At 40.3% G+C, this 11007-nt stretch overlaps 1 protein-coding gene across 1 annotated transcript in view; it reads left to right on the top strand.

Moving 5' to 3' along the window:
• LOC311434969 (uncharacterized protein) overlaps positions 1-11007 on the top strand; it is a gene marked incomplete at its 5' end in the record, with an annotated part of 194717 nt that overhangs the window by 130645 nt on the left and 53065 nt on the right. The window lies entirely within an intron of this gene.

Here is an 11007-nt window from a genome sequence, read left to right as displayed (position 1 = left end):
TTTCCTGCAAGGGACCTGCTTTCAGGGACGGGGAGCCTGAATGGGGCTGCAGAAGCCACTTGAGCACTTGTGTACTTTGTGCATCTCTTGTTCCCTCTGTGGACTCTGCTTCCCTTCCTCCTCAGGAGGGGTGCTCCTCTCAATTCGGTAAACATTGCTGTAGGGGAGAAACTGAAAGGTAGGCAAGGAGCTGGAGGCTGATACAGGGAGTGTTTTAGTTTCATAGAGTAGGAAAAAATGGAGCAGCTCGCATTAACAGCAAGAGAAAGTTTTGTTTTGTTTGTTTTGTTTTCTGTTGTACAAATACTCTGTGCAACAATTGCTGTTTCATTCAATCCCCAACCTCTCCCTCTCCAGTATTGCTCCATCCTTCCTCAGCCATCCCCTTATGCCTCCCACTCACACTTTCATTAAAGATTAATTATTTCCTTTACACTCATCCTTGCCAGCCCTGGCCTTCCCTCTGTGCTCAGAGCTTTCCCAAGCTCCTTCACCTCTGTGCAACCCAGCTTTTGCTCACTTAAAAATCCCCTGTTTGAGAGCACACAGACCTCTATCCAACCTGCCTGGACCATTTCTTTCTTCCCTTTTCCAGGGTAATCTACCAGCCCAGCCTCAGAGCTGTGCCTTCGTTTGGCAGTGACACTGAGTGCATATTGCCCCATTGCCCAGCAAACCTCCCAGCCTGACCATCTGCTGCACCTAAGCTCGAAAACCCTTTTATTTCTTGTGCTGGCCCTGGAAAATTGAAGGAAGCAGCAGGAAACCCTGTTCCCAGGCTTTATCAGGTCAGTCTGATCCACCCAGAAGCTGATGCACCCTGTGCAGGGGCAGCCCACAGGAATGCCCTTACCTGGAGGATGCAGTTGAGCTGCCCCAGAGCTGGTGGCCTTGCAGGTGGTCCCCAGCACTGAGCCACAGCACCTAAGAAGACATCCCCCAGCCCAGGCCACCCCAATGGCCAAGGTCTGGATTGCTACAGATCAGGCTTGATTGCAGGGGCTCAGTCCAATGTCTGCAATGAACAAGCTGCAACTACATAAAATGCAGCTTGTGAGTAGTGGCAGGCTGGAGGTAAAAGAGGGGAAGACACAAATCATCCAGGCATGGAGAGGAAGAGATAATGAGGAAAGTAACTATTTATATATATATATATATATATATATATATATATATTTCTCTTCAAGAACACCTACACCTTGCCCCACAACAAGAGGAGTGTCAAACACTTGTATCAGCTAGAAACCAGGGCCTGGGGAGGTGGGATTTTTGACTGTTTTTTTCCCCTTTTAGAGAAAGTGTTACTCTCTCTCAACAGCTGAAACCTAAGGAGCCTCCTGAGAAAGGGGAGCCCCTTGGCTGTAAAGACAAAACAAATGCGTTTGCCTTTGAAACGACTGTGGCTGTGACGCTGCTGGCTGGAATAGCTGCCTGCATTTAAAACGGTGTGACTGCATGAAGGGAACGATGTGTATATGGCACAGGGTAGTGAAGCAGGCTCTTTTCTCCTTATTAGGAGGATTTTTTTTCTTTTTTTTTTCTTTTTTTCTTTTTCTGCTCTTTGGAGCCACGCATCACTGGGAAAGCAGGCACGGATAGCGTTCTTCCTTTGCGTCCCGAAACGCAGAAGTGTGTTTGCCTAAACATGCAGGCACAGAAGCAGGGCTTGTGTGTTTTGTATAGGAAGCTGCTTTTGTTTGCTGCCAGTGGGATACACAATGTGCTCTCTACGGGGGATCGAGATGTAGGGCTGGATAAACACTGAGCAGCAATACCTTACATAACTGGCCCACAGGGAGAGGTACGCATCATGGGGAGACACAGCCTCTCCAGGAAAGGTAAAATACAAGAGGCAATGCAGGACTCGTGGAAGAAAACACGAGGCCAGTGGGGAAAATACAAACCATCCATGCCAATTATCACCTGGCTGACCACCTGAAGGAAAACATCTGCAAATGTGGCTCCTGGCCATCCGGGGGGTTGCAGAGGGACACCATCCTGGTGGGGGGGGCCGGCCCCAGGACTATCTCTGAGCTGGCATAAGAGGCCCACCACTGACATGGCTTGGGGTGAGTGGGTTACTGACAGGGCTGGTGGGGGGCCTGAGGGTGGGAGGGAGAGTCTGGATCAAGTGCTGCGCCAGGAATGACCAGGGATGCTTGGAGACCTGCTAAGGTGCCCTGCTCCTCCCCAGGGGACCAGCTGGCTGTCTGGGACCTCTGTGCTCCTGTGGAAACTACTGCAGTCCCCCACATACCAAACTATTCCATAAAGGTCCAGCAAGAACTGTGTAAATTTTGCACATGGATGCACCAACATGAGCTTCCTCCTTTTTAAACCACTCCTTTAGTATTTCTTTCTCAGGTGACAAGTGATAGGATGTAAGGAAACAGCCTCAAGTTGCACCAGGGGAAGTTTTTATAGGCTATTAGGAAGAATTTCTTAATGGAAAGGGTGGTTAGACATTGGAACGGGCTGCCCAGGGAAGCGGTGGAGTTGCCATCCCTGGAGGTGTTTAAGAGACAGGTAGATGTGGTTCTTAGAGACATGGTTTAGTGTTGGAGTTGAAGCGTTAGGTTGATGTCTGGACTTGGTCTTAAGGCTCTTTTCAAACCTGAGTGATTCTATGATTCTGTGATACTATGATTTCTATCTAGGAAATTCCAGGATTTAAAGTGACCTCTCAGAAGCTGTGCAGACCATGTGAAGAGCAGGTACATGAAAACAGCCTCACTGGCACTGTCTATCTGAAAGGGACAAATTAAGGTCTCCTAGGAAATGAAAAATAGCTCTTCTCTTCCCCAGCTTCCCATGAGCATTGCCTTCAAGGACAATGCCACTCCACACAGATGCTTTGGCTCCACAGGACATTGTTAGGAACTGAAGATCTTGCCCAAGAAATCAGTAAACATTGAAGCCAAACAAGCATAACACACTCTTTGACGAAGCACATTATGCGTGCCACTTCAGTGAGGGGCCTTCACCTTCGCTGATGGCAACTGCTCACTGACAATCACTGCAGATGGAGTTTCAACAAAAAGATGTAAAGCATAATGTGAGCTGGAAGCAGCAATGAGCTGCCGTACTGTGGCTGATTTTAAACAGGGAAATAGGCTTGATTTTTATAGATGTCTTTTGCACTTCAAAAAAGCACTGTTATTGCAGATACCAAACTGAGTAAGAAATAGCAGCTTTGCTGCCAGTGCAGACAAAACACTCCACAAAGCCTGTTATTAATAGAGAGGCAGTGGCATTGCCAGCAAGATAAAAAGGTCAGGAAGGGCTTTTAGACATTTTTCAATTAAAAAAAAATAATATATATATATATAAATATATATATATATATATAGTCATATTGTGATGTGAAGAAGTTCAAATGAGGCTAACACTGGGTTTGTACCAGGATGGCAACACAAATGCACCACCATTAAATGTCTGTAGAGCAACAAGGGATGGAAAATGGGACATACCATTGCCTTTTGGGGTCAGAGGTCTGAGACCTGGGCAAACAGGGACTAAAAGCACTACAAAAATCAGGGGATTGTTATTACTGCTGTTCTTGAAAGCAGTAGAGCTTCACTGAGGGTTAGAGAAAACGTTTGGAAATATTTTCAATTTGCTTCAATGTTTTCTTGGTATGTGAAAAATGCCCATAAGGTGCAAAGCCTCAGAATTGACAGAAACTTAAAAATTAAAAACAATAACAAAAACAAAAACATGTGAGCAAAACAAACAAAAAACAAAAATCTGAAGATCTGAGAAAGCTGACTGAGGAATAAAAGAACTACCCTCCTCAAAAGATGCAGAACAAATTCTGTTAAAAAAAGGCAAAAATGAAGAAGTCCATACAACGAACCCTATCGAGAATAGATGTCTAAAAATTGATTGAACATGTAAAAAGTGTTTTTTTTTTTGTTTGTTTGTTTTTTTTTAATACTTAGTAATTTTTTGGATGTTTGCCATATCAGATTTTTTTTTTCATCATTTAGATATTTGTTAATCTGTTACTGTGCGTTGGGTGGGCTCTATCTTCTATGTGAGCTCATTTTAACAATTATATCTACAATGACATCTAACAAACTTCTGTAAAAACATGGCACCAAAATTTATTTGCAACTTACAGAAGAGGGATTGCTAGAAGAATTTTCATTAGAGAATGGATTTGCAAGAAGTGATTTTGCCTGTTACTATGTGGTAGTTTTTTTTTCTAATGTCCAGCCTTGTTAAAAAACTGAACACATGGAATTGAAATACCCTCCATCTTTCCTCTAAAACAATTTTTCTAATAGCAATAACTGAACCAAATAACTACCCGAGGGCCTAATTTTAGCCAAATCTGTATAACCTGAATTCAATTTACAATCAAGAAAGAATGAAGCATTTGATCCTGGATTTTGCACCCTCACATTTATGCTTGCAGGCCAGACTCAACCATTAATTCTTTTTCAGAAGTCTTTAAAGCCCTGATTCTGAAATTATTGGCAGTATTGGTTTAAGTGTTTACAGAATTGGAGCTTAATATACTTCAGAAAATGGATGAATTCGTAACCTGTGAGCAAAAGCATATTTAAACTACAACTGCAGAACAAGAGTGCTGTTTTTGGTAGCACACATTTCCCTCTAGCCAACAAGAGAAAATAGTGCAGTCATTAATGTTCTTTTTAGAATTTTACCTGAAAATCCCAGCACTACAGTACTTTTTGTCAGAACTTTGATAAAAAAAAAAGCTTAGTTCTCCTTACTTTCAGAATATAAGATAAAGAAATTATGACTTCAGCCATATTCCTTGACTTCTTTATAGCTTGTAAAACTGTGTAAAACATTGTCAATGTGACAATGAAATAGTGACTGAGAAAAATTCAAAATGTAAAATATATTTAAATTACCAATAAAAATTATGTTTTTTGTTTTTTTTTTTTTTTTTTTTTTTAAGGCATTTTATACGTGCATTAATAGTTTGTTGGAATATCAGCTTTATTTCTATTTCTTCCAAGGAAATAGGGCATAATTGATAGGGAGAAATATCCTATCTATGTTGATAGGAAAACATTGGTCTTAATATCACTACATAACAAAATGAAAAAATAATTTATGTAGTTCTATGGTTTAGATTAATTACTTATCTCTTTCAGGATATATATAATATTTTAAGATGTTTTATTGCAATCTAAACATTTTTTAAACAATTTAGCAAATGTCATAAAGTACCAACATATCTTTAATGGCCAGTTTTTCTATTGATATAATTCACACTTTTATCACAGTCAGTACAAAAAGTCAAAAATGTGTGTGTATGTTTTTGGAAAAACAAACAACATTTAATTAGCAAGTTTTTGTCTCTGTGCAATAGAGAAAGTATAAAGACAATTATTTTATAAAGAAGTAAAATCTTAGATGCTCAGAAAATGCATTATAATTTATCATAATGTATGTTATCATACATGTTATTGCATAATAGCATTTCATTGTGGAATAATTTTCCCAAAATTGATTTCATACTCAAAAACTATTCAACAGTTCAAAGTGAAATTTAAAATCTTACTTTCTGGAAAAAAACACACACACACAAAACAAACAAACAAACAAACAAACACACCTTTATAACCTTTTGTTCTATCTTTCCTTTCAAAATTAATCCATACTCAGTAACGTCTCCCTTATTTGATTCATATATTCTAACCTCCAGATAAAAATCCTGTAACATTAAGGTATGCAAACTGCCAACAATCTTATGTGGTTTTCAGTGTTAGAAATCCTGAATTTCGAGCACTTAAAAAAAAAAAAAAAGAGAGAGAGAGAAAAAAAGAGAAAGATATTTCTGGATCAGGAAGTGTTTCGCACAGGATGAAAATAGAAAGTATATGAAATGTAAGCCATTTTTTCCTTTGACTGAATGCATATCCATTTTCAGATCTCTGTCTGGTGCTCTTTGATCTGCTCTTTCCCTTATACTTTAAATAGGAAAGAGTCCGAATGGGATCTTAAATCGTTTCAAATCAGAACAGGTCATCTGTGTGAAACCACTTGTACTTCAACAAGGTCCTCCCCCTGTCTCAGCTATCTGGGGGCAGTTCGCAGACTCTCAAGCAAGTTGGGGCAATTCTGTATTCCCTATGCAAAAATAAAAATAAAATAAAATGAAATGAAATGAAATGAAATGAAATGAAATGAAATGAAATAAAATAAAATAAAATAAAATAAAATAAAATAAAATAAAATAAATATCAAATAATGTAATTTCAGTGCATCAGAATAAGTAAAAGTATGCTTCCGTATATGGTGTTAGTACAAAGAAGTTGAGGACATGATCCTGAGTCAGTCCTGAGCTGCAAGACCCCTAGTGTGCAGGAAGAAAAGATTAATGGAAAGGATTTCCTTTGCACATACAGGGGGGGAAATAAATAAAAGCATACAGTTAGTAATTCTGTCTGATTTTGGACTACAATTAAAGAAAAAAGTTACACAAGGGATGGGGAATTAAGAGGTTTCATATCTTCATATCAGTCTCAACATTAATTTGGGGTGCCACGTCTATGGGTGAAGCCTGCAGTTCAGGTAACTAAACATCTTTGTCTATTGCAGGAAAGTCTGTTTCTATCAGATGAGAAGGTGAGCACAGAGAAGTGCCTCATAGTGAGCATGCACCTTGAGGCAATATTAATTCACTATCACTAATGACTATTATAGAGTCACTATAATAAAAATATTTCTGAATAATAATTCATTAATAATTATCTTAAGCTTCTTATTTTGCAAGGATGCCAGCCTTGCATCCATTACTCTGCAACACAAAGCAATCAGGGAAATATCTGCTGCCCTACAGTAACCTACTTAGCTCTGTATCGATCTTTATCATGCTCAAGGAAGTAGCCAACATGAATGTTTTACTACAGCTGCTAATAACAGGAGTTAGTCCTTTGTTTTTGGAAGGGGCTCATCTTTTAGCCCTGAAGCTATTGATTTCAAATCCTATTAATGCAAGGTGAGAAATACCATATCATGCACCCATACTGTCCACGTAGATTTTGTTAAAATGTCCTGTTAAAATACAGAAAATAAAGAAAAAAAAAATCACACTCCTGAAAATGTGAAAACCTGATTTTCAAACACTTTTACAGGATTTTAAGCAAACTATTTTGAAATATGTGCTCTCAAGTACACCAAAATCTCACTTTTCGCTCTTCTTTCTAATTCTAAATTGCAGCCAATTATCCATGATAATGAGAATGCAAAGAGATTTAAAAAATAAATAAATAAATCCCCTTTGTGTCTATAAACAAACTGAATAATACTTTTATTGCATAAAATTTCCAAGGATGTCTTTCTCCAGTAGCACTGCCAGGATATTATGGATTTTCTGGTCTCCCTCCTGTCTGCCCTGATCTTCTCTACCTTCAGCGCTTGCAAGCTGCCCTTCCTCTGGTTCAGAAGGAAGCTGGTGAGATAATGGTATTGATTTCCTTCACCTCTTGGTGCTCTTGGTTCACCTTCTTCCCCCACATCCAGCTTTCTTTCCTGACTTTCATGGAGCTTTGCTGCTCAGTGCTGACCCTGAAAACCAGGCAGGAGCTCAGGGTCAGGTCCCACCTCAGCTCCAACCACTCTGCCTGGTTCCTGTATATATTCCAATGCTGATCCTTGCATATAAGGAAAGGAAAGCTTCCAGTCTATACATGCTAGCTTTTCCTCCTCCAAACACACCCAGCTATAGCAGTTATCACCTGAGAGGAGACTGTGCTGTCTTCTCCTGTTCATAGCTTGCTCGGTTTCATCCACCTGTTTCCTGATTCCGAGTGTTGTTACAGCACGTTGTGCCTAAGTGTGCCAGCAGGAACACTGTCAACAAAATGAATGGCCAAATTAGGGAGCTAATAGCTCAGAAATGGCCACTCAGAGCAGCAGCAGCAAGTGCTGCCTAACAAATGCATCAGCCTGGAGACCTCCAGCTTTCTTACTTAGGTTTTCCTCTATTCTCGCATCCTTCACAACAAAAGGGAAGTGAGGAAGGAGCCATGGGTGCTTTTAATTTCCATACTAACCAAAGAGGCTTGGAATACTCTTTTTCTGCTTCATGATTGTAAGTGGTCTCTCTTAGTTTCTGGGAAGATTTAGATAGTGTAGCAGAAAGCAAAGATGTCACACATTTTTTTTCATATACATTAATTTGCCTTGCTATTGCCCTGGTACCGAAGCTGCCCCAGCACATGAGACAGTGACAGGAATAGGCTCTCTCTCATTCTTTGCTGTTGAGAAGTGGGTTTGGGTTCACACTTTGCTCTCGCTTCTTTTTTGGCATCTGGTGCTCCTGCAAAGAAAGCCTCAACAGCACAGGATTCAGGCAGTTTCTGTCAAATTTGCATTTCTCATGAAGCTTTATTCAAGCAAAATCCTCTTATTTATGCATAAGGCTGTTCTGGTAGTTAGGATAGTAGTCTAGGCCTTCAGAGACATGAATGTACTTCTGTTTTGCTCCAAGCTTCACTTGTGTCTATATATGAAAATATATTCCATCTTCCCATTAGCCCCCAGCACAAGAAGGATGTTGTTCTGTTAGAGCGGGACCAGAGGAGGGCCACAGAGATGCTCAGAGGGCTGGAGCACATCTCCTATGAAGAAAGGCTGAGAGAGCTGGGGATGTTCAGCCTCAAAAAGAGAAGGCTCCGGGGTGACCTCATTGCAACCTTTCAGTACTTGAAGGGGACTTATAAAAAAGATGGAGAGCAACTCTTTGCTCAATCAGATAATGACAGGATGAGGGGGAAGGGTTTTAAACTGAAATAGGGGAGATATAGATTAGAGGTTAGGAAGAAATTCTTCGCTCAGAGCTTGGTCAGGCACTGGCACAGGCTGCCCAGAGAAGCTGTGGGTGTCCCATCCTTGGAAGTTTTCAAGGCCAGGCTGGATGGGGCTTTGGGCAACCTGGGCTGGTGGGAGGTGTCCCTGCCCCTGGCAGGAGGGTGGAACTAGGTGATCTTTAAGGTCCCTTCAAACCCAAGCCATTCTATGATTCATTCTATGATTCCCATAAGGCTTCCCTGGGTGCAAGATTTTTTTTTTTTTTAATTTTCAGAAGGAGAAAAAAAATGCATCTTTATTTATGGGAAATGTCAATAATTTTGACTCCAAAGTTCACCACAGCAAGAATGTGGACAAAGCAGAAATCCTGAGTGTCCCAAATTTCAATCACGAGAGTACATATGTAAGTGAGTCTTTCAAATGTTTACTGGAGGAAAGCCTGGACTCTGCTTTGCCTCACAGTTCCCTATTTTCTAACCCTTTTAGATAACAGCCTGACTTTCCTGCTTAGGGCTGAAAGCATGAAGCTGGTCTTTCAACATCACCAGTCTGCATGCTGAATCCTAAGTTTATATGTACTGACCTGGAAAAAAAATCCCCATTACCTTCTGAATCAGCAGTCATTTCAATGCTGTGCAGAACTCACAGAAGTGGATGTACAGAATTTAACACCAGCGCAAAGCAGATGAGTAGCAATCAGAGAGATGAAGGACTGGAACAAACAGTCTGATGAACCTGAAAGCTCTGCTGGAAGAATACTGACAGTCCATCTGCAAGTGGGAGAACTGCCCAAAACTTCAGAGCTGATTTTCTGGGAGGTTTGTGTAGAGGCTTTTATTTGTTTTGGATTTCACTGTGGAAAAATGACACATTCATTTATGTATTGTATAGTCACTTGTGCAAGTACAACAAACATAAAGCAGTACACACACATACACACAAACAAACAACAAAAAGAAACAGCTAAATGCAGGTCACCCTAAGAATGTGTTTCAAAACAATGAATATGTGAAGAAAAAAGGCAGGATCTAAACTTCTGATCTTTGGTGTCAAGGCAATATGTTGTGTCCAACCTGTGGTCTAGAAGCACCTATATAAAAGAAAGGAGACTACAGCATGTTCCTACACAAAGATTTTGAGCCTTGAAGCTAGATGAAACTAGATGATCCCTTGGGTTCAGCTATGTCTACATACAGTAGGTGTACATAGCAGCTGTCATCCAGGCCTACAACATCTCTGGCTCCAGGACAACAAAGGGTTACAAATAATGTGAAAAGTAACCATGGACATACTAACATATAAAAACTGAATTTTGTAAGTCTTCTTGACCCTTCATTAGATCCTTCAGTCCCTGAAGATTTGTTGAAGTTCATGTCAGAGTATAAATTTGCTCAAAATTTCAAGCTATTTTGTGGACATCCTCAAGGAAAAATGGTGAACAGCTGAGGACTGTGGAAGTCAGTGAGGTACCACATTAAAAACACAGCAAGGCAGAAAGATGTAATTTTGTGCTAGGCTGCTATAGCATCTAATCATCCTTGAAATGTCTCATTTCTGTCGTGAACAAGTCTACTGTATGAGTGAGTAAAAGAAGTAGGAAGGAACAAATCATTCTAAAAATTCAATGTGGTTGATGAGGCATCATAAAAAAATTCCTCATGTTTAGTATAAGCAAACAGACATGGTGCCAACAGAAGGATGATGAAATGCTCCATCAGGAGAAAATGACAAAGAAAGTCCATCTGAGAGAAATAGACAAAAAACCTGGAATCGCCAATAAATAGGGAATAGAGACAGATGGACCCGAAAGTCCTGTTGGGGGACTGGTAAGAGGCAGAACTAGTCTAGCTCCAGAAATCTTGTCAGCCAGATAAAATTTACAAGTCCTGACTTTATTAAAAAGGGAGGGACCAGCACAAATTTTGCATCCAGTGCAAAATGGAAGGACAGTTTGTGAGCAAAATGTAAGCAAAAGCACATATGGGGTGAAGCAATGGGGAACCAAGCCCATGTTGGCTACTTCTCCTTCTGCCTCCACCCCATGCTCTCCTCTTTGCTTTTTTAATTTAAGAGTTCGAGATAACCTTTGAATTCCCCTTGACATGCTCTGCAAAGAGTGAATTCAAACATGGGAAAAAACAACCCGTGGTGTCAAAAGAACAACACAGGCACAATGCAAAAATCAGTTTTTCCTCCAAAACAAAGGCACAT

The sequence above is a fragment of the Aythya ferina genome (genome assembly GCF_964211825.1).
Source record: "Aythya ferina genome assembly, chromosome: 1".
Taxonomy (NCBI): Eukaryota; Metazoa; Chordata; class Aves; order Anseriformes; family Anatidae; genus Aythya; species Aythya ferina.
The sequence above is the reverse complement of the archived record's forward strand: the minus strand, read 5'-3'. Positions and strand labels throughout refer to the sequence as shown.